The sequence below is a fragment of the Castor canadensis genome, chromosome 5 (assembly GCF_047511655.1).
Source record: "Castor canadensis chromosome 5, mCasCan1.hap1v2, whole genome shotgun sequence".
In the NCBI taxonomy this organism is placed as follows: Eukaryota; Metazoa; Chordata; class Mammalia; order Rodentia; family Castoridae; genus Castor; species Castor canadensis.
In genome coordinates, this window is record NC_133390.1 from 22,938,456 (window position 1) to 22,963,763 (window position 25,308).

General features: G+C 32.3%; 1 long non-coding RNA gene across 1 annotated transcript in view; it reads left to right on the forward strand.

The window, feature by feature from the left end:
• The first annotated feature begins 7,708 nt into the window (after positions 1-7,708).
• Positions 7,709-25,308, forward strand: part of LOC141423038 (uncharacterized) — a 33,960-nt gene continuing 16,360 nt past the window's right edge. Inside the window, exon 1 of the long non-coding RNA XR_012447700.1 lies at positions 7,709-7,833. This is a non-coding gene — a long non-coding RNA (uncharacterized lncRNA). The remainder of the gene's footprint in view (positions 7,834-25,308) is intronic.

Genomic DNA, 25,308 nt, shown 5'->3' on the forward strand with positions numbered 1-25,308 from the left:
ATAGTCCCTCAACACTTTCAAACTCAAAAGCCATGAAAGCAAGAGAATTTGTAAAGTAATTGATTCTTAAGAAAACATCATAATTGTAAATTTAATATTTGTGTAATGTTAACCAGAATATCTAGACTCAATGGATATTTCACTTACTTCCAACTCCACATGGTATAGAAAGATTTTCTTTTTTTACATACAAGACTTTTCAATACAGACCTTCAAATAAAAATCAAATATTTCTTTAATAAATGATGGATTTAGTAAGGCAAGCTTAGATAGAATCCTCTATGAACAGGCAATCCTGATTATTTAATATGTGATTCCTTTTTCTAACAAGACAGAGTTGTCATGCCACTGTCAGGCTTTACCGAGGACATTCCTACTGACTGTGATTCACTCAGGGAGATCAGCTCTGGATAACTCTGGAGTTAGTTCATTAACAATGCTGTGACGTGTAATGAAAAAATCTTAGTTTTGGTTACTTTAATATCTAAAAAATGAGGTGGTCTTTATATATCTAATATATTTTTCCTACAAGTTTTGCCCTACTTCTTCTTTCTGGATACAATTGTTCTCAAAGGAATGGACTATTATCTGTCATTTCTCATGGTGTCATATATGACTGATGATTATCTTCAGGATTATGAGAAATTAATTTGGAAATAACAAAAGAGATTTTGATTCTTTTTCTTATCATACTCATTACAAAATACTCTACAATGTTTATTACCACCTCATTGCATCCCTCATTCACTTTCCAACTCATTCTCATTAGAATTGATATTGAGTTCTTACAATACTGTATTATTTGGTTTCTAATCTGTAGTTAAATTTACCTTAGTCACAACGAATTGTTTTCATATTAAATTTAATATTGAACTTGTTACTTTTTCTGAGACTTCTTTCTCCACAATTATTGGTATTGTATTTTTCCCCAGTTCTTTCAACTAGCGTGTTATTTCATTTTTGAGCAGACATGTCATTATTTTAGTAAGCAGAAAAGCATTACTAAATCAAAAAGTGGATTTTATTTTAATCTTGACTAAAGTGTAATTTAGTGAAGAAAATCTCACATATCTATGTAAGTAGTAAATCTATGTTTACTTGGAAAATAGGAGATAATCACATATATTTTGGGTTTTTTATGGATATAAAAATTTTAAAATATAGAAAGATTTTTAATAGATTTATTGTGTTCAATATTATGTTTCATATTCATTATTATAGATACAAAACATTTATTGCATTCTAAAAGTGAATACTGGATGAGGCATAGTGGTCCATGCCTATAATTACAGCACTAGAATGTGGAGGCAAGAGAATCATGAGTTTGAAGTCATCTTGGGCTACAGAGTAAGAACCTGTCTCATGAAATAATAAAATAATTATAATTATAATAACCAGCAAATTTCAATATTCCTGGAAATTTCCTAAATAAATGATTGTTCAACACTGAAAGAAGTCTTGTTTTGGTGGTGGTCTTGGAGAATTTGAACTCAGGGCTTTGTGCATGCTACTCAGGCACTCTTACATGTGATTAGTGACTACATATTGCATTGTATATTACATTTCTTCTCATTTTAAAATCTGAGAATAGATTGCAGAATTTACATTTTACAGTTAATGAGCAAAGAGAAACTTTCTCTTTTCAGTATTGTTGTAGTGCAAAATTTTGTGTATATGTAAAGTGTCTGTATTTTAAACCACATCAGTCTGCTCAAAGCCCCCAAATATTTGTTAAAAACTGAGAGCATAATTAAAATAAAGACAAAATAAGTTTAAGTATTGCTATACCTGATAAAATTTCTTCGATTTTTCTTATAGAATCTTTTCACTTATTTTTTATAAATGTTAAACACTAATACTTAAACTTTAGCACTTTTAGTCAAAATCTTTTTAGAGATTAAAATATCAAACAGACTTAAAAAATTTTTATTGTTTTGCTGAGTAATCATGGCATTTACAAAAGTTCTTACAATATATCAAATAAATCATAGTTGAATTCACCCCATCCATCATTTTCTTTTATCACCACCATCCCTGGAGTAGTTTTAAGAGGTCTCATTTTTCCATTTACATACATGTGTATATAGTATTGCACCATACTCACCCTTCTAATACCTTTTCCTTATGTCTCCCCATTTCCACTGATACCAGCCCCAAACAGGTCCTGTTCTCTGCTATCCTGTTCTTTGATTTTGCAAAAAAAAAAAAAAAAAAAAAAAAAAAGCGATGTTTTGGTTTGCTTAAGATAGCTACACAGGGAATTTCCTTGTGACATTCCCATGTATGCAGGTATTATAACCCGAATTGGTCTGTCTCCTTGATTTTTCTCCTTTCTACACAAGTCCCCTTCTTATGGTGACTTCAACAGGTTTAAAAAATTCTATATTCATTTTAGTATACAGAATACATCAACCATATTCATCTTTTTAACTTCCTTCTTTTACCTCCCCCTCTTATATGTGATCTCCCCTTAGGATGACCGACCTGTTTTTCATAATATTACTTGTATTTGTATTAGATCTTTATTTCACATATGACAATAAAGGCACTTGCACACCCATATTTATTGCAGCACTATTTACAATAGCTAAATTATGGAAACAGCCAAGGTACCCACTACTAACAAATGGATTAAGAAAATGTGGTATTTATATATGATGGAATTTTATTCAGCCACAACAAAGAATCAAATTTTGTCCTTTGCAGATAAATGAATGGAACTAGAGAACATCATCTTCAGTGACATTAGCTAGGTGCAGAAAGCCAAAGGCCATGTTTTCTCTCATATGTGGAATGTAGACCAAACAGATTTATTAGAGACAAAAACATCCTCTCCCATTCTAATTTCATTTTTATTTTAGTTTTCTTGAGATCACCTGTCAAAACAATAATCTCATTTTAGCTACAAATAAATCAGTCATCAGAACTCTTAATCACCACTTTAAGCTACTTCTATTATAATTAGTAATAATCATGCAGATTGAAATCCTCTTTTTCTTCATTTCTTTTTTTTTTTTTGACATGGGGTTCTGGCTTTGTAGTGCAGATTGACCTCCAATTCCTTACATATTTTAGTTTATAATCCTCTTGCCTCAGGCTCAATAGTGGTGGGATTACAGGAGTGCACCACTAAACTTGGTTGCAAAACTGATTCTTAAAAGCAGTGCGTGCTTTTTGTATTGGTGAATATTTTGGCTTTCTATAAATTACAATTGACATTATAAATTAATAATTGGCAAAGATGTATATAAGTGTGAATACTTTGAAGTGTTTCTCTGCCTAATGTGCTCAAAGTTGTATGTCCAACTTTTGCACATTTAAATGGTTAATAAATACTTGGTTAATGGACACAAACAATAAATACAGGAAGGAATTATTCTGCTGTCTCTTCTGACTTTTTATCATTTAACGCCATAGAAATGACATCAGAGTAGAAACCACTTTTGGAGACAATTATATGTTAAAGGACCCTGGGAAACTCGAGGGTAATGTCTCAAGAATCAGGGCACAGGATTAGTTATGGTTGTGAAAATAAAGAAACAAGTAGAGCATACATAATATCTGAAAAAGAAAAGAATATGTGAATGCAAAGCAAATTCTGTAGTGTTTAACACAGAGCAAGTCTTTATATTTTTCACAAGTTTGTTTTTCTTTAATATTCATCAAATAATAAGTGGGCAGCCCATTTAGACTGAACATCTCAAAGTCAGACCACATATGATTTTTCTGCAGCTAATGTAGCTTCTAACAGTGGTCATTTTCTTTTTGAGAAATTGTGCTTTTACAATTTAGACCTAAAAATTATGTTAGTTTATTTGTGGACCAGCATCAGATTTAAAACCATTATTAGAAAGAAAAATACATTTTAACATGGCAAAGTTTGCTTACTGTTGTTTGTGATTAGTATTTTCACAGGTATCGGTTAACACTATCTTGGATATAGTTTAAACAAAAATGCATACTAGCAATGACTAAAATAATTCCTAGTAAAAAGCCATGGCTAGATTTATATATTGCATAGCATTTATTTCAGTCATAATGTATGGTAACCACATGTGATGGATTTACTTTGAAACAGAGGATACATATTGCTGACCACATTATTCCAAAGATTTATTCCAGAATCAAGTCTCCACAGAGCATCATGCTTTGCTCCCGGGAGAGGATAATTGTCTCTGTGTCCTTGGGCTCTGACTCTTGTCTCTCACTTAACACTAGTCAATGAAATAACAATTGTGTTAAGAGGGAACTTAGCCTTCTTGGTTCTTCAGTCAATGTAGTAATTTTCCTGATAAATCTAGCACCCTTAGAAGCAATTTCTTCATCTGTTTTAGGTTCAGTGGCCTCTTTAGAGAAAAAATCAATATGAATTTGAAAGAAAATTCCAGTTCAAAATCGTGTCATCAAAATGCCTTCTACTTCAGATAATTTTTTTTCCTGTTTGTCTATTAACACTAGCATTTACCCGCACACTCAAAGACACAAACAGATTGTGTGTGAAACAAATATAAGGGAAACAGTGAGTTAGAATAAGACCACAAAAAAATATATTTCATTAAAAAATTTTCTTTTTTAAATAATTGACTAATAAATGTTCAAAGTTCTAATAGTTATTTATCTCTTTCTCTTTCCCAAATTCATTATTTTTCTTTCATTTCTTATCTCTTACTCTTCAATTGTCCAGGCTTATCAAAAAGAAATAAATATATACAAATTGCCACACACATTTTACTAATTTTCTCCTGGGCCAGTATTGTAATGTTTCTGATATTAAATCTATTAAAAATTTGGAAAGACATACTCAGTTCCAAATGTAACTAACTACACTGCTAAATAAAATGACTTTGCTTCCAAACTTTTCAGTTTTCTAAAGACATAAATTTGCAGAAAATAAGATCAGTAATATCCCTAATGGTTAAAGGGAAACATTTATGCAAATATATTTTAAAATAAATAGATGAAGTAATTTTTCAAGAATTATTATTAAATGAGACATACACATCTCTATCTTACTAATTTATTTAGCTTACATGTATTCCTCCTTCATATCTTTCCATATATTTATGCTGTGTGTATTTATATTTTTATCCCATGACAGTTATGTAGTCCTTATTCCATGCCAGTATCACTGTATTCACTTTGCATATGTTGAGTTATTTAGTTTTCTGAGTTTAAGATGGAATTCAAGGCACAGAGAGTTTAAATAGATTGGCCATGTAAATTCACCATGGTGACATAACAGGCAATAATTTAAGTTTCAACTTTAGGCAACTTGGTAACAGAGACCACTGAGGAAGTAGGAAAAAGTAAGTTTTAACTGTTGAATTAAGTAATTTGATATTATTTCTACAAAAAGGCCTACCTTATTTGGAAATAGCACCCATAATTATAAAACTTAAATACTGTAAGTCATCTTATTTTAAACATCAAGATGTACTTTTATAGCTTTATTGAAGTACAATGCATGCATAACTCACTTTACAATTTATATTGCACAGTTGAATGAATTTTATATATTTACAAAGTTGTCCAGACATTTTCATAATCTAATTTTGAATTTCTTTCATTACTTGAACAGAAAATGAGTGTCTCTTAGCAGTCACAGCCCATTTATGTCACCATCTTCCCTAGCTCAGTCTCAGGTTTGCCTGTCTTCCTTTCACTATCTGTGGGTGTGTCCTTTCCAGATATTTAATATCAAGTGAGTTGCACAACATTTGGTGTATTAAGTATGGCTTTTTGTTTAGCATATTTTCAAGGTTTATTCATGTTATCATATACATCTGAACTTCATTCTATTATATTGCCAAATATATGTATATATTCTTTATCACTTACTATACATTTTGGTTGTTTCCACTTTTTTACTGTTATAATGTCTTTTGCATAATTTTTATAAACATGTTTTTAAATGTCTCAGATATGCACCTATTTGCAAATTTGTATAAGATAATGTATATTTAACTGTTTGTTAACTGCCAAGCTGCCTTTTAAAATCCAGCATCATTTACAGGACTGTCAATCACATATAAGGATTCAATTTCACCACTTCTTTATTAGCACTTGGTTATCACCACAACTCCTGAATGGAAAGTGATATTTCTCAGGAGTTCTATTTAAATATTTCTAGAATGTATAATGTTACAATGCTTTCATGCATTTTGGTCATTGTTGTATATTTTCAGAAATGTTTATTTAAATCTTCACCCTTTCAGAAACTTACTTGTTATTTTTTTGTTACATTTTAGGAGTTTCATATTTGATCTGCTTAGTAGGCCCTTAATCAGGTAGACTAGTTGTAAATAAACATCTCATTATTTGGGTGTTCTTTTAATGTTCTTCAGAATATATCTACAAGAAAAATAGTTTAAATGTTAATGAAGTTTAGTTAATCTTGCATATTAATATTTTATCTTGCAAATAGTAAGCATAAGTCGGTTAAGAGATTCTTTCAGATGTTTCCATGTATAAGATCATATCCTCAGGGAAAGCTTGGTGGTACATGCCAGCTACTTTGAAGAAAAATCTGGAGAATTATACTTTGAGGCTAGCCCAAGCAAAAAGTTAGGCAGACCCCCATCTCACTGTAATCTCAGCTAGTTCTATGTAGGAGGGTGGTGGTTCCAGACTACTCCCAGGCAGAAAAGTGACTTTTGCAAATACAGATTGTTTTACATGTTCTATTCCCAACTTGATAAAATATATTCATTTGGTTGGCTTAATTTTCCTGGTTACAGCAACCAATAAAATGTTGAATAGAAGTAGCAAGAGCAGATGTCTTTGTTCTGTCACTGTTTTCAAAGGGTAATATGTTAGTCTTTTTCCATTGAGTTTTATATTAGATGTGGTATTTTTACTTAAACATGTCACTGATCAGGTTGGGAAAGTTTCATCTATTCCTAGTCTGTTGAATGTATTATCAAGAAAATCTATTGGGATTTGTCAAATGCTCTTTACACTTCTATAGAAATGATGTGGTTCTGTTCTTTATTAATATGGTGTATTTAAATGATTGATTTTTGTATGTTGAACTTCCTTTGTATTTGGAGGTAAATATGAGGTTGTAGTTTATAATCCTTTTATATACTGGTGGAATTATTTGAGTAATAATCTGTGAAGGGTTTTTTGAAACTGTTTCTATTAGTGTATGATAGTAGTGCAAGGGGTTTCATTGTGACATTTCCTTATATACATATATTATACTCCAAATTGGTTCATCCCCTTCATTGTTCTCACTCTTACCCCACTCCCCTTCTTAAGGTAATTTCAACAGGTTTGCCGTTCCATATGCATACATGTATAAAAGTGCATCAACCATATTCACTCTCCTTTACTTTCTTCATTTACTCTCCCCATACCGTTAGTGCCCTCCCCTTAGCATGACTTGTTTTATGTTCCTATCTTTCGCTGTATAGGTGTCTGTTCAATTTGCAGTGTAGTTTTGTCTTGGTTTTTTTCTAACCTGTAAATATATTGTGCTTAAGTCAGTCTAATCCCCCCAGTAGTCAACCCCATATTTTTCAAGTTTTCATTGTGTGTTATTCCTACACAGGTTTCTTGTTCCCAAGAAAATAATGTATTTCGTGTTCTTTTCTTCTTTTTCTCCTCTGTGGAGGATTTTTACTAGTACATTGTGGAGGATTTCACAAGTTAAAAATTACATGACTGTGAGAAGACAGAAGCACAGCATCTGTTGTGCTTAGACAGCTAGCATGTTAACTGAGGAGCATCTAAAGGTAAATCTCTCACTGCAAGGGCCTTTCCAGATGCCATGGTGCAGGTTTCCGACCACTCAGAAAGAGAGAGAATGTGCACAGCTGAGAAACACAGAAGGTGAGCCTTCCAGTCAAGGTCATGTCCTTCAGCAACAGAATGGCACCTTGGATCAGAGCACTATTATGCTCAGCATAAGCTGGAGTCTTTTATGAACCCAGGGTTTTTATTTTCTATGGATTCTGACTTGTGCATTTTCTTAAGACAGTGTACTAAATAGGTCACCTATGAAAAGCTAAAAATCTGCATTTTTGGACAATACTTAAAGTAACTAGACATGAGAAAATTTGAGATTGTTTTGAGTGGGCTTTGAGTTAATGGTTCCAGCTCACTGTGAAGAAGTAAGCAAATATGGCTTGCATATTTATTTACTTATTTATGTAATAATAAACAATATCCACTGGTATTTTTCTTTTGTTTTGATGCATTTGTCTGTTTGGGTGGAGGCTGAAACAATGCTGGTCTGATATAGTCAGGGTCCTTTCTTTCTTTTTGAATAATTTGTTACAGTTTCAGAATGTTTGCTGTTATTTTTCTTCAAATATTTAGTAGAATTCACTGTGATTCCATGTTTTTCTGGGCTTTTCTTTGTGTTGTTGTTGCTTGCTTGCATTTTTGTTTTGTTTTGTTTAGTGTTTTGAGATAGGCAATTCTACATAGTCCAGGATGGCCTGAGCCCAACAAATGCTGGGATTACAGGTATGCACCACTACACCCAGCTGTGGGAAGTTTTTTGATTATTTACTTTCTAATGGCTTTTCTGATTTTATCTTTACACCATTTAAAAATTATGTGTCAAAGGCTTTACTTATTTAATATTGATGATTTAACTTACTATTGTATAATTTTTCATTGATTTTCTTTATAATCCTTTTTATTTTTACAGGGCTAATTGTCATACTCCTTTTTCACTTAGCAATTTCAAACTTAGAACCTGGTCTCTTTTTTAGTCAATATACTGTTTATTAGTTTTGTTTGCTTTTGAAATAACATCATTTTTCTTAATTGCTTCTTATTTTTCTCTTCTATAGTCTGTTTATTTACACTTCAGTGTTTATTGCATCCTTTCATGTATTTGTCCTGGATTTCATGGCACTATGTTTTTCTAATTCTTAAAGTAGAAGGTTATTGAATATAGATCTTCCTTCTTTGTTAATATTGGCATTATAGCTGTATGTTTCCCTCTGAGCACAGTTTTACCTGAATCCTTTTAGCTTTTGTATCTTGTCTTTTTTTTTTTTCATTATTTCAAGCTATTTTTCATTATTCATTGTGATTGCTTTGATCCAGTGCCTATTTAGGAATTTATTGTTTACTTTTTACAGATTTGTGCATTTACTAAATTACCTTTTGCATTGTTTTCTAATTTAATTTCATTATGAATATACTTTGCAGGATTTCAGTTTATGAGTTCCTGCAGTAAACACTGATTTTTTTCTGAATATCTGCTATTGCAATTTCAGCTCTGAATTTTAACATGGATCATTTTTAATAATTTCTGTTTATTAACTTATATTCTCTATATGGTGAGACAATACCACCATGTTTTCCTTTTTAATTATTTTAGACACAGTTTACTCTGTTTTTTTAAATATATTTGTATTGGTAATTTAAGTTCTTTTTCTATTAGTTCTAAAATAGAGAATTTTCAGAGAAATTTTACATTATTTCTTTTCTCCTTGTATAGTGCGCATTGTTTTCTATGTCTTTGCATGCTATATCATCTAAATATCAGACATTATAAGTTTTAATAATAAATTGCAACAAACTTGATGCTGGATGTGCCAAGTCCATGGTTTTTGCTTCTTGTTGCTGATTACTGGTTTAGCAATGGTCCTAACATCTGTGTTCTCTCTATTTTATGGTCACTGAGTTCTCTGCTACCATTTTTTAATAAGGCATTCATATTTATTTTTCAGTGTCCCTTCCAAGGCTACACCTGAGCTAGTACAATTTGGCCATCTGCCATTGCCTATGTGAGAAAGCACACTTTCAAGTTGCAGGAAGTTTACAAAACAAGTTCAGTTTTGCTTAGTTTTGATCTCTTACTTTTGCAAGCACAGGTCAGTGCCTGGTGTCTTCTATTTCTTTAGGGGTCCCCTGGGTATGTGTATGTGGGTGTGTGTAAAACCAGGAATATGCATATAGGCTTTTACATTAACAAGAGTGCGGTGAAGCAATGTGTGTGACCCAAGTCCAGTAATATTACTGCATTTGTTTTAGGTCTATAATCCACATATGAGAGAGAACATGAGATTTTTGGCTTTCTGAGCTGGGCTAATTTCACTTAAGATGATATTTTCCAGTCCCACTTATTTACTTGTGAATGACAAAATTTCATTCTGCTTCGTGGCTGAGTAAAATTCCATTGTATATAAATACCACATTTTCTTAATCCATACATCAGTAATGGGGCATCATGATTGCTTTCCATAGCTTAGATATTGTAAATAGTGCTGCTATAAACATGGGTGTGCAGGTGTCTTTATAATAACCTGAGTTGCATTCCTTTGGGTTTATCCCTAAGAGTGGTATTGATGAATCATATGGCAGTTCTATGTTTAGTTTTGTAAGAAGCATCCATATTGTTTTCTAAAGTGGTTGTACAAACTTACTTTCCCACCAGCTGTGTATGAGGGTTCCTTTTTCCCCATATCCTTGACAGCATTTCTTGTTGGTGGTGTTCTTGAAGCTAGCTATTCTAACAAGAGTGAGGTGGGATCTTAGTGTGGTTTTGAATTGCATTTCCTTTATGGGCAGAGATGGTGAGCATTTTTTCCTGTGTTTTTTGGCCATTTGGATTTCTTCCTTTGAAAAAGTTCTGTTCAGTTCAGTTGCCAACTTCTTTATTGGTTCATTGATTTTGAGGGAGCTTAGTTTTTCAGCTCCCTGAGTATTCTGGTTATCAGTCTCTTGTCTGATGTATAATTAGCAAAGATTTTCTCCTACTCTGTGGGTGGTCTCTTAAATTTAAAGATCATTTCTTGTGCTGTGCAGAAGCTTTTTAATTTCATGTATTCCCATTTGTCCACGTTTTCTCTTAGTTGCTGGGATACTGGAGTTCTACTGAAGAAGTCTTTGCCTATACCTATTGCTTCTAGAGTATTCCCTGGCTCTTTCATGTACTAACTGCAAGGTTTTGGATCTGATAAATATGATGGAGAAAAGAGCCTCTTCAACAAATGTTGCTGGGAAAAGTGGTTATCTGCCTGCAGAAAACTGAAAGTAGATCCCTGCTTATCACCCTGTACTGGTATCAACTCAAAGTGGATTAAGGAGTTGAGTATTGAAACAGACATCTACACAATTTTTCCTAGATATCTAAAAATACTTGAAGGTATAGGGAACAAATGTTCATTGCTAGTCATTACCATCAAGGATGCTCACTCTGTAGCTTGTCTGGTGTTTAGTGGAATGATGAAATACCATACTTTTCTGACTATAGAAAAGCTTTCCATAAAGAGGAGGTTAAAACACTTGAGATTATTCCAGTCTAATAAAAAATCACCAAAAAGGATCCTGTACTTTTACTGCTGCTTTTTAGATATTTCAATAAAATCTGCTAGTAACATGTAAAATATGAACCTATTAATTATAGTACATTACTACTAAGAGAAAATGTCAAGTTAAATATTACCTATGGGTCCTAAATTACTATTTATAATAAGTTGTCATTATCTTTATAATAATTCAAAGATATTTTCTTTTAAAATAATAAATAGAAATCATACCTAACCCTGGGTCCCAAAACCTGAGAACTGTTTCTAAGCAAATAATAAGAACAAGCTGCTTTAAATGCATTTAAGAGATTATTTAGAATTTTGTGCCAGTTACATGAAAAAATATATGACTCTTAACCACAACTTTTTATACTGAGTAGAGACCATTATCAGTAAAGGGATTTAACCAAAACAAACTATTTTACATTCCAAAACCAAAAGAATAATATATGCAAGGTATTAAAATAACCATTTGCTAATGAACATAGCAAGTAAAATTGTCCTTTGTATCTTTGAGAAAAATTTATTCTTTAGAATAATGATAAATGTTCAAATAGCAAGGAGACACACTTTAAAAAGATTAAAATATAATCAATCTGAATTAATCTATTTTGTGTCACTATTATATTTCATCTAGCAATATAATACTAAAATGTTGAATGTGACCAAGATGAAATAAACATACATTCATACATTTAAGTGTATGCATGCATACATAAACATATAATTAAAGATAACATTTAGTGTCATGAGTAACACCTATAACCAACACCTGGGATGAATGGAGTTTTTCTTTGCTAACATTTTTGAAAAAAAAGCAAATAAATCAATAATTCTTTCATATTAAAATGAGACCTATTGAAACTATTTCAAAATTGGGGGAGGGAAAATAAAGGAGAATGGTGGAGAGAGTGAATTCAAGTATAATATATTGCAAAAACTTTTAAGTATCCTAATGTACTTGCAACATAGCAATAATAATAATAACAATACCTTCATATTAATCTGTATATGTTTTGTCATTATTAGTGCTTTTGCAGATTTTAGAAATTCTTAGTCATTACTTTAGAAATTAAAACAACAATATTAACATAAAAATTGAAGCCATGTAAAATAGGGATGTATAATTAAACTTCTATGTATTTCAAATTCCCCATGCATTTTAAGAAAGACAGTATAGTGGCTTAAAGTATCCTGTAATAATGAATTTTAAAATATTGTATTTTATTCCAGGTTATTCAAGAAAGTGAATAGATTTTTATAAAGAGATTTTTTAAAAATTAAAAACTATGTGTTTATGATAGTTGGCAGTATTAAAACCAGTGTTTCTAACAATGAAATCCATTGCATGTGAGACATTGAGTCCAATTCTAATTAAGTACATTCTGTAAAAGGTAAATTAATTGTATTTACCACCAAAACACCATCTGCTTCTAATAACTGAAAATTGTTAAGTAAATGGAAAAGTTCTATTATGCTGAAAAAAAAATGTCTTATTTTGCAGGAGAAAAACCAAAGCAAGAATCTCAACTGTTGAACGTACAATTAAAGAATTTTAAATTACTGATCAGTGTGAGGCATGTAAATATTTTTGGGTAGTTACATAGCAATGGTTATGTTTATGGGTGTGAATGTGTACCTATACATACATTGTTTTCTATACCTATGAACCAAATGCGTTTTGCTCCTCTAGTCAGAGGAACAGCTTAGCAAATTAATATTCTTTTTCATTTATTTTCTGATATTTTTTACTTTCATATGATAAACATATACTTTTCTGAGATAAATGAATGAAAACACTAATATGGAATCATTTAGGAAAAACACGCCCAGAAAGCTTATATAAGAGCTAAATTATTTTATTGCTCTGTTAAGTGGTGTTACCTTGTGGCATTTACTGAAGTTCTTACAACATATCAATATGTCATACTTGAATTCACCCCCTCCACCATTCTCATTTATCCTCCTTTCCCCCAATTCCTGGAATAATTTTAACAGGTATCATTTTTACATTTACATACATGTGTACACAGTATTTGCACATATTCACCATTGCAATTTTGAAAAAAATAGTTTAAGATAGCTTCACATTTCCATGTACATATGTATTATAATCCAAATTTATTAATCTTTATTTTTCTTCTTTCTACCTTAGTCCCCTTTTTATGGGGGCTTCAACAGGTTTAAAAATTCTATACTCATTCTTGTATAGAGAACATCAACCATATTCACCTTCTAATTTCCTTCTTTTGCCCTCCCCCTCTCATATATGACCTCCCCTTAGCCAGACCAGTGTTTCATAATATTGCTTATATTAGGTCTCTATTCTAAATATGACAGAACCTGGCTTTCATCACTTAAGATTATGATCTCCACTTCCAACTATTTACCTGCAAATGACAAAATTTCATTCTTCTTTGTTGTTGAATAAAATTCCATTGTATATGAATGTCAAATTTTCTTAGTCCATTCACCAGTAGTGGGGCATCTTGGCTGTTTCTATAGCTTAGCTATTGTGAATAGTACTGCAACAAACATAGGTGTGTAAGTGCCTTATTGTAAACTGACTTACATTTCTATGGGTACCTTAGAAGTGGAATTACTGGATCATATGGTAGTTCTGTTTGCAGTTTTATGAGGAGCCTCCAGACAGCTTTCCACAGTGGTTGCACTAATTTACATTCCCACCAGCAATGCATGAATGTTCTTTTATCCCCACACCCTCGCCAACATTTGTTGCTGTTTCTATTCTTGATGGTAGCAATTCTACCAGGAGTGATGTAGAATCCTAATGTGGCTTTGATTTGAAATTCATTTATGGCCGCTGATGTTCAACATTTCTTCATTTGTTTTTTAGCCATTTGGACATCTTTCTTTGAAAAAGCTCTGTTCATTTCAGATGCCTACTTCTTTATTGGGTCATTGATTTTTGGGGAGCCTAATTTTATGAACTGCATGTATATATTGATAATTAATCGCTTATCAGATGTATAACTAGCAAAGAGTTTCTCCAATTTTGTGTTTGGCCTCTTCAATTTTAGAGACCATTTCTTTTGTTGTACAAAAGCTTTTTAATTTTGTGTGGTAACATCTGTCAATCCTTTCTCTTAGCTGCTGAGTCATTTGAGTTCTATTTAGGAAGTTATTGCCTATCCCTATTGCTTCCAATGTATGTCCTACTTTTTCTTGCATTAGCCTCAGTGTTTCAGGTGTCATATTGAGGTGTTTAATCCACATCGATTGAAACTTATACAGGATGAAAGACATGGATCTAGTTTCTGTTTTCTCCATGAAAATATCCTGTTTATTGAAGGGCTGTCTTTTCTCCATCATATGTTTTGGAAACTTTGTCAAAACTCAAGTAGGCATAGCTGCATGGATTCATATCTGGGTCTTCTGTACTGATCCACTGGCCTTCATATCTGTTTTTATGCCAGTATCATACTGATTTTATTGTTATGGCTCTGTAGGATAGTGTGAAGTCAGGTATTGTGATACTTCCAGTGTTGCTCTTTTTGCTCATTATTGCCTTGCTCTTTGTGGCCTTTTGTGGTTCCAAATGTAATTCAGGGTTGATTTTTTAATCTCTGTGATGAATGTCATTAAAATTTTGATGGGGATTGCATTGAACATGTAGATTGTTTCTGGTAATATAACCTTTTCCACAATATTGATTCTACCAATCCATGAGCATGGGAGATCTTTTCATCTTCTGTAGTCTTCTTTGATTTCTTTTTTCACTGATTTATAGTTTTCCTTATAGAGGTCTATCACATCCTTTGTTTAGTTTATTCCTAGGGTTTTTTTTTTTGAGGCTTTTGTAAATGGACTTATTTTCCTATATTCTTTCTCAGTCTGTTCACTGTTGGTGTATAGAAACACTACTGAGTTTTTTAAAATTTTTTTTGCCTCCTGCAACTTTGTCTAAAACTAGTCATGGTGTCTAGGAGTTTTTGAGTAGAATTTTTTTGAGTCTTTTAGGTATAAGATCATGTCATCTACAAATGGGGATAGTTTGACTACTTCCTTTCCAATTTGTATTCCTTTTATTTCTTCTTCCTGTCTTATTGCTCTGGCTATGAATTCCAAGACTATGTTGACTAAGAATAGAGAGAGTTATCACCCTTATCTCATTCCTGACCTTAGTTTTTTCCCATTTAGTATGATTTTGTCCATAGGCTTGTCATATATAACCTTTATTAGGTTGAGGTACATTCCTTCTATTTCTAGTTTCATCAGAGCTTTTATCAATGAAAGGGCAATGGATTTTGTCAAAGGCTTTTGCTGCATCTATTGAGATTTTGTCTTTGCTTTTGTTAATATGCTGTATTATACTTAATTATTTCCATATGTTGAACCATCCCTGCATTTTTCAGATGAAAATGACTTGATCAAGGTGTATGATCTTTCTGGTATGCTGTTGAATTCAGCTTGCTAATATTTTATTGAGGATTTTTGCATCTATGTTCATTAGAAAGATTACTTGTAATTCTCTATTTTGGTTTTGTCCTTGTCCAGTTTTGGGAGGAGTGTAATACTGGTTTTATAGAATGATTTTGGCACTTTTCTTTCCCTTTCTATTTCAAAAGTGTTGGTATTATTTCTTCTTTAATGGTCTGATAGAATTCAGTGATGTATACATTATGTCCTGGACTTTGTTTTTTGGGAGACTCCTTATTGCTGCTTGATTTCATTGCTTATTATAGATCAGTACAGTGAGTATGGGATAGTCATATGTGTGTAGAAATTTCCTATGTCTTCTAGATTTTCAATTTTTTTTATATAGATTTTCAAATTAGTTCCCAATGATTCCCTGGATTTCCTTGTTATTTGTTATCTCCTCTTTTGCACTTTGAATTTTATTAATTTGGGTCTTTTCCCTCATCATTTTATTCAGAAGTACCAAGGATTTATCAATGTTATTTATCTTCTCAAAGAACTAGATTTTTGTTTTATTGGTTAATTGTATGGCTTTTTGTCTCTATTTCATTGATTTGGACCCTTATTTTTATTATTTTTTTCTGCTTATTTTGGGTTTAGCTTGTTCTTATTTTTCTACCAGTTTGAAATGCAGCATTAGGTCATTTATTTGAGAACTTTCTGTTGTTTTTAATACATATAGTCATGAACAGTTAAAATTTTAATCCTGTAATTTTGACAATTATTAATTGGTAATGTGGGACACAGGACTTCTTTAAAGTTTAGTTGATATTTATCCATTTTAAACTCAATAAAATTAAATAGTGAAGTGCTTAAGGATCAAGACTACGAAGAGGATTTTTTTCCCTCTTTGTTCCATGTGTCTAGAGATTAAACAGTCTAATCCTATTAATATTTTCTTAATTGGAAAACCATATAATTTGTTTTGCTGTGTCATAGATATACTTCTTGTACAACACAAGCTGTTTTGTTATAATAGTTTTTGAAATCTGTGTAGTGTTATCTTGGTAATAATTCTAAATTAAAATATTTTTAAATTGAACTGGGAGTATGAGTACTGCCTTGATACATTTCTTTTCTCCTTCTGTCAATTTGATATTAATAGGTTTAACTCCACCTGGGGGAATTTGCAATAAGAAATAGTATAAATCCAAAAAGAAAAACTCTCTTGACAATATTTGAAGAGGCTTGCCTTTTGCAATTACTTAAAACAGCTTACACAAAAATTATTGCTTCATGTATTTCAGAAGACCAAAAATCATGTTCTCCCTCATATGCAGACTTTAGATCCAGGGCAAATGCAGCAATGTTGTTGGACTTGGGTCACAAATTAAGGGGAGAGCACATACCAGAGGAATAGGGATAGGGAGAAAACCCCAAACTTGAAAGTGTTTGATGTCCCTACTGCAGAAGAGCTAATACAGTAACCTTGAAATGCCAGAGGTCAACATGGGAAAGTGACCAGAAAGCAGTGAATAGGTCATGTAGAGATGAATCAATTCAGGTTGTAATATACTTGTGCATGGAAGCAATGTTAGGAATCTCTCTGTATAGCTATCCTTATCTCAAGTAGTAAAAAACGCTATGTCTTTCTTATTATTGCTTATGTCTACTCTTCAAAAAAATTGGAGAAAACGGCAGAACTGATTCTGTCTGGAAGCAAGGGGGGTGGGTGGGAATGACAGGGAGGGGTGGGAGGTGGGGGGAGATGGCCCAAACAAGATATGCACATATGAATAAATGCATAAAAAATGAGAACACCTGAATACTGTATAAAGATGCATTTAATTAGTTGATTTTAAAATTAATCTTGCTTGGTTAATATTAGTTAATTATTAACCACCATGAAATATTGACCACCACCATTTTGTTATTTATTTCATTACTATCTCATGCTTATTTTTTGCTTTTATTTTCCAAAAACTTATAAAATGTTTCCTCATTATTGAGACATTAGATATCTCTTACATTTTTAAGATAACTTGGATATAAGGAAAACATTCATTGAAAGTTTTGTGGAATCATTACATCTGCTAATATGCATAGTGAATATAAAATTCAAGTCATAAAGTTACAGTGAAATGTATAATGAATTTAAATGACAGTTGCACATGAGAAAAATTCTGTTTCATAGTGGGTTGTAGGAAGAAGGCAGGAAATTCTAAATTGGTATGTGATGTGAATAATTTAATAATGCAGAACCTAAATAGAAGCAGCAAATAGAAAAGGAGTCAACATATGGAATTATTTCAGTACGATTTGCATGAAATAAAATCTAATGACTGTGTAATCAACTGAGTATATTTGATTATCTCCCAAACTGTGGATCCTGAGCCAATTAGACACATGCTATAGATGGCCGCACATTCTTGTTGTTTCTTCCATTAAGAGTTGTAGGCTAATTCTACTTTCTTTGAACCCAGGTTCCCTTATTTATTATTATTGTTGTTTTTAAATAATTTGTTGTTATTTATTGAATATCCTTCTGTGTGGCTTCAAACCACGAGGGCACAGGTACATGAAAAACCTTTTGTCCTGTCTTCAGCAATTCTGCTTAAAACTTTGTACTTCATGATGACAGGCTGCTCAGGGAGCTTTCTCTTTCCCAGAAGTTTGGAGCAGACTGATTTCACTATATCTATGTTGGGGTTGGCACCAGTCATGTTTTTGGCAGCTTTTCCTCTTGTCTGCTCAATGACCAACAACCTCAATTTGACAAGGTCTATAGCTGTGCAGAAGCTCTGGTTCCTCTTTAAGTGGTAATGCCTCATGCCAACTTTCTTAAATTTGTGGAAATTGATCCTGTGGTGATAAAGGCCACTAGCATTTGCCTGCCTTCTTGGCACTTCCATTGATTGCAAGCAGGACTGTGGCTTTGACTCACCTTGGTCTTGCTCAGTCTGAATGGCATGTTCAGAGCCAAGACAAAACTGGTTCATTGTTTACTTGATCAATTGAATGTATAGGATTGAATTCTGGGATTTCCAAAGTTGTGTTGTAAGAAGTCTTACAATTTCTTTTTCTAAAAAGTAATCTCTCAAGATGCAAGTATGCAAGAAATTTTTTTCAGCAAAATTACTTCTGTAATTTGGTTTTTTTAATTTGCTTTCTTTTGTTTGTTCATTTATTCATATGTGCATACATTGTTTGGGCCATTTCTCCACCCTTTCCCCCTCCTCCACCTTTCCCCCCTCCCCCAGTCAAGTCTGGGCAGGTCTCATTCTGCCCTTATCTCTGATTTTGTTGAAGAAAACACATAAGCATACTAAGGAAGACAAAGCGTTTTTGCAGGTTGAGTTAAGGATAGCTAAACAGAGAGATTTCTACTACTGTTTTCATGTACCCATATGTTACGACCCATGTTGATTCAACTCTAACTTATCTTTGCATTGTCTCCTGATCCCCTGCTCATGATAACCTGTCATTTTAAGGTTTCTATATTAGTTCCTCTTAAGTGGGGATGTCAAACACTTTCATGTTTTGGGTTTTCTACCATAAACAGCAGGATACAAAATCAACTTACAAAAATCATTAGCTTTTCTATACACCAACAATGAACAACTGAGAAGGAATATATGGAAACAGTTCCATTCACAAGCCTCAAACAAAATCAAATATCTAGGTATAAATTTAACAAAGGATGTGAATGACCTCTACAAGGAGAATTACAAACTCCTGAAGAAAAAGATTGAGGAAGACTACAGAAGATGGGAAGATCTCCCATGCTCATGGATTGGTAGAATCAACATAGTAAAAATGGGTATACTCCCAAAAGCAATCTAGGTGTTTAATACATTTTAGTTTTCATAGGAAAGCAAACAGATAAATATTACTTACTATGTTGAAATTGCCTTTTGGCAAACTTATTTATGTTTCTGATTTGCATACATATTTGGTAAATGTAAAAAAAACTTATAAGTAAAATTTTAATGATGGGGCCATGGAAATAACCTTAATGAATGAAGGGCAAGATATCTAGATATGTTGTTAGGGTCCGAGAATCCTATTCCTCCGAGAGACAGAGAGTCACGCGTGAATGCAATCAACAAAGCAGAGTTTATTGAGCTGGCAAGCCAGGGTCAAGCTCCCACACAGACACACAGGTCCGATTGGGTAGACAAGACCCCGAGCCTCTTTAGGGAAGATCTTATATAGGCCCCTACTGGCCGTTACAGCAAAAGCCCACACAGTACATAGCCAATGAGTTTGTAACACCACATACATTTCCAGTCTATCAATTTAAGAGTACATTACTTCTTAGCCTGTAGATTCAAGGGTCAGTATTTGCGCACGCGGTTACATTTAGCAAGCAGGCAGGGCATATCTTGCACGTACTTCTAGTCGTCTGCTCACATTCCTCACATTCCTCACATTCCACCTGCCCCCATCCTGTTTATCTTATCCTGCACAGGGCATCCTGTGCTGGCTTTACTGGTTTCTGCTATGGGGATCTGCTGGGGCAAAGGGTACATCCTTTCAATGTGTGTGTAATATATGCATGATGGATATGTATATTTGTACATGTATGTATTTGTATGCCCCTATGTCTCTTAATTTGTAACTACAGATTTTACTTATGTATATGGATTTTTTTTGCTTTTGCAGTACTGGAGATCATACATACAGCTTTGCACATGCTAGGAAAGGCACTTTATCACTGAGCCACCTCTAGGCCAATAAGTATATAGCGTTTTTGCTTACTTATTTATTTATTTGTTTTTATTGTGCTGGGTGGGGGTACATTGTGGCATTTATAAATGTTTTTATAATGTATCAAATATATTAATCATTTTAAAACATTTTCTACATTCTGTTTTACTCAATTTCAGAGATATAATTTAAGCAAACATGTATGACTTCATTACCAAATGCTTGAAGATTTTCTAGATATTTTAAGCTAATGGATTTATTTTAATTACATTGTGTTCATATACCCTGAATATAGTTAGTCTTTTGAAACCTACTGAGACTTATTGTATGACCCACAGTATGGAGTTTGTTGGTGAATATTCCATGGTACTGAAAAAAAAGTGATTGAGTAATTATTGACTTTAATAGTCAATCAATACCCATTTGGAGAAAGGACTCCTTTTTCTCAATAAGTATTTGTTTATTTGTATATTGGTTATTGAGCAATGGGGAGATAATTTAGATAATTCCATGAATTTGTCAACTTTTTCTTTCACATATTTGAATCTTTAGTACTTGCTATATATTAATTTAATATTTTGATGTTCTCTTGATTCATTCTTACTATTATCTTGAGGAAATGTGCTACTTCATGCCTAGCAGGACATTACTTATTGAAGGTTAGCTTTATTGACAAAAGTACAACCATATCAGCTTTCTCAGGATTGGTATGGTAGATATTTATTCCTATATATATTTGTGTCCTTATACTTAATATCTCACTCTTCTCATCTACCACCTTGAAATCTTGCTGTCTTATCTAGTTTAAAAGTACATTCCTTTTTACAGGAGACTTTAATATATTTATATTCCCATGTTGTTGATATGGCTTTTTTAAGTCTCATACCTTTAAATTTTTGTTTTGGTTATAACAATTTTTGTCCCCCTTTTCTATTTTTTCTTCTCCTGTACTTTGTGGCAATTAAGTATCTTTTATTATTACCTTGTATCTGCTTCATTTAAATTTAGTCTATATCACTTTGTTCTTTTTTTTTGACTAGGCTAGAGCTAGATTATCCAATAGATTAGGAAATAGCCACTTGAGGCCACTTAAACAAAAATTAATGCAAGTAAAATGTTACTAATAATTCAGTTCTTAAACTACACTAGGTACTTTCAGATGCTTACTAAACACATGTATCTAGTAGTCACAGGATTGGATGGCATAAATTAATTGAAAGTTCTATATTATTACAGACAGTACTATTGGGAAGAGTCTTTCACAAGTAGGAATCTGTAACTTATCATATGGAGTTTGAAAATAATAAATTTCTCCAACCATATAAGTTGTATGTGTTTCCATTTGTGCTTTTCTCTATTCTTTGGGCTTTCTCCATAAATTTTACATGTTCATAAGCCCCAGTTTACACTTTTATCATTTTGCTTCAGTAATTAATATTTTGGAAATTTTCTATGTGTAAATTCCTATATATATCATTCATAAAGGATAATAAAATGGTAATTCATAGTTATATTTTATTTTTCTTCCAGCACATCTGTGTATTCATCTAGTATCATGTCCGTTTGTTCTGGAAACTTTTGTCAACCATTTGTTGCAGTTCCTTTCTGTTGGAGACAAATTTGCTCAAACATTTCCCTCTAAAAAGGCTTTTGTTTCAGTTCATTCTGAACAATTTTCCCTCTGGATAGATAACTCTGTTTTGACTTTTTTGGGGTAATCTTTTGGAATTGTAATCATTTTTTTAATTACCTTCTAGTTTCTTCTGATTCCCACATTGTCAGGCTCCTCTGTAAGTAACAATCTCTCCACTCACTGACAGGGTTTATGTATTGTTTTTGTTATTGTTTTACTGTTTGTTTTTCTAGGATAGAATTTAAGAGGAGGGCACTGAGGACTGAGGGCCAAGGTTTGAAAGCCATGTGAAATTTTCACCTCTATAGTGTTAGCAAATTACTGGCTTTCAGTAGTTGAGGATCCATGCATAATGCAGAAGAAAGGATAAACCACTGTGCTATTAGTGTTTAAATGAAGAAATGCATACAAAACCCTTGAACAATATTAAGTGATTATTGAATGGTAATTACCATTCCTTACTGCAAATGTTTACTCAAATCGTTTGCTCACTGGGCAGATTGTAAACTGTTTCAGATTTGAAAACACCATGTGTTACTCATTTCCCTGTTTTCTCAATGTCTCAGAACTTTCTCATTTTAGCTTACATTCTCAGGGATAGTAAATATACAAATTACCTGTAGAATTTTTCTACCAGTTTATATTCTGTCAAAAAGAAACATATTGAAACATATGGATACTTGAGTGTGTCCCATTTTTTATTTAGTAAATACATTTGTTCATAAGTCTGAGTTTTACTGGAAGCATTGTCATCTTTTTTCCTGGTTGATTTTTAAGGTCCACATGTTAATGAAGTTCCATTGAAGAAAAAGTGAATTAAAATATTAAGTTGAATTTTAAAGTCTCTGCAATTAATAGAAAGAAGTTATTTAAAAGAAGAGTAAAAATGTTTAACAAGTATTTGTTCTTTCAGCTACCTATGATAATTTTGTATTATGTCTCAAACGTCACCTAAGTTCTGAAGTATAATAGTGAATAAGATGTCAACCTTGACATTCTATAGTTTTTAAATTGTAAGACTTGCAACAATAATATAAACATCCTCAGAGTGAGACTTCAAAATTTACCACGTGATAACTCTGTCATCCGGGGAAATATTTTTACTTTACATTTGTTGATACATTATATTGATTTCTGCAAAATCTACCACTGAATACTAAAGTGTTAAATAGTATTTAGTTGTGCTTAGTAAATTAAGTCCTCATTAAGGACTATTTTATCTCTGGTGAATATTTTTTATTATTTATAAAATGTAGTTGTATGCTGTACTTCAAAGATAAGAAAAATCTTTCAATGTCTCCAAATATCATGTGGCTTAACATTAATGTTATTCCTTACTGAAACTAAATGTGTGATTGATAATACAAAACTGGTCTCTTATGAAATAGCACATCTATGTTTTAAAATCTCTTTGACTTTATTTAAGCCAAAGATAAATCAAATTCAAATCTATTCTTTTTGCAATAAGTCAAATTAGCTCTATCATAATTAAACTTTGTAGAGTAAATTGTTAAATAATGATGCAGACAGAGTAAATTTTTTGGTGAATAATTTCCTAGGACCAATCCAACATAATTTCATAGACTGGCTGACTTAAACAGAAGAAACTTATGTTCTTGCCATGTAGAGGATGAAATTCCAAGATCAAGATGCCAGCAAGTTTATTTCTTTTAATGTCTCTGTCCTTGACTTACAATTGGAGGACTTCCTGCCTTGTTTCACAGCACTTTCTGCATTGATCTGCATCCTCACTCTCTCTTATGTATGTCCCAATTGCCTTTTCTAATAAAGATACCAGTCAGAGTGGATTAGGGTACACCATCATTGTCTCATTTTAACGTGATCTTTTAAAGGTCTTATCTCCAAATAAGGTCACATTCTGAGTTAAGGGGATAAGGGCATCAACATATGCATTTTGAGGGAGACATAATTTATCTAATAACAAAAATATGAATTTTACAAGCAATATAGATTCTATATTAGATATTATACAAAAGGCATATATATACATGTGTGTATACATATATATTTCCATATATACTTCTGTTTTGTTCTCCCTCCAACATCCTGGTGCTAAGATCTATCAGAATTATATTATTTTTTAACTGAACCTTAAGCTTGGCTCCCTGGGAAGATACATTACAGTTAATCACAGTATCCTTTTCAGACAGGTTCCCTGTAGACACTGCAGGGTGTCTTCATGTCTTATACTTCAAACATTCTCTGCATTTGAATTTCTTCCACTATGTTAAGTGGCTCATGTTCTAAACACAAACAGCACTGTCTGGTGTTGACATTTACATCAGATTTATAAAAAGTGTAACAATTATCAACTCATCTTCTATTTTGTCTAATTTAAATTGAGAGAATGAAAACATGAGGAAGAAAAATACATGCATAAACAAAAAATATTATGCTTGTTTCCTTCCCTCTTCTTAAATCCTCCACATGTTTGCATATCCCTTGAAATAAGCTATTTCTGCCATCATGCCATCAAAAAGCCTTTGTGTAAATAGACATCACTTTTTGATTAAAAACCCCAAATAAACTAGATGTAGGGATCATACCTTAACATAATAAAAGTTTAATAAGACAAACTAATGGGCAATATCATACTGAATGGGGAAAAACTAAAAGCATACTTCTAATGTCAGGAACAATACAAGAGTTTCCACTCTCAAGACTCTTATTCATATAGCATTAGAAATTTTAGCCAGAACAACAGGGCAAGAGAAAGAATTAGAAGTGTATAGTATAAAAGTAAGAAAGTAAGAATTTAAATTATTCCTATTTACAGATGATATGATTCTTTACTTAGAAAACCAACAGAGGCTCCACCAGAAGTCTCTTAAAAATTGATAAACAAAACAAGCAAATTAGAAGTTTGTAAAATAACATACAATATTAGTAGCTTTCTTATACCAAAAATAGACAAGAGATAAATCAGGAAAATAATCCTATTCACAATTGTCTCAAGAAGAAAAGAAGACCTGGGAATAAATATAATTAAGAAAATGAAATACTTCCATATGGAGGTTATAAATATGGAAAAAAATAATTAAAGACACTAGAAAATGGAAAGACTCCTCCCAAAAATTCATGGACAGGGAGAGTTGATATTGTTAAAATGGTTAAAGTACCAAAAGCTATGAATAGATTTGATATCTGCAGTTTTTATGAGATCCAACATGCTGTACATTTTCCTTAGTTACTAGGAAATGTTCTGCGTGCCTGCACACATTCAAGATGGAATTTGCCTGCTTGGGATAAATGACATACTAGATTATAAACGTTGGATAACATTCTTACTTA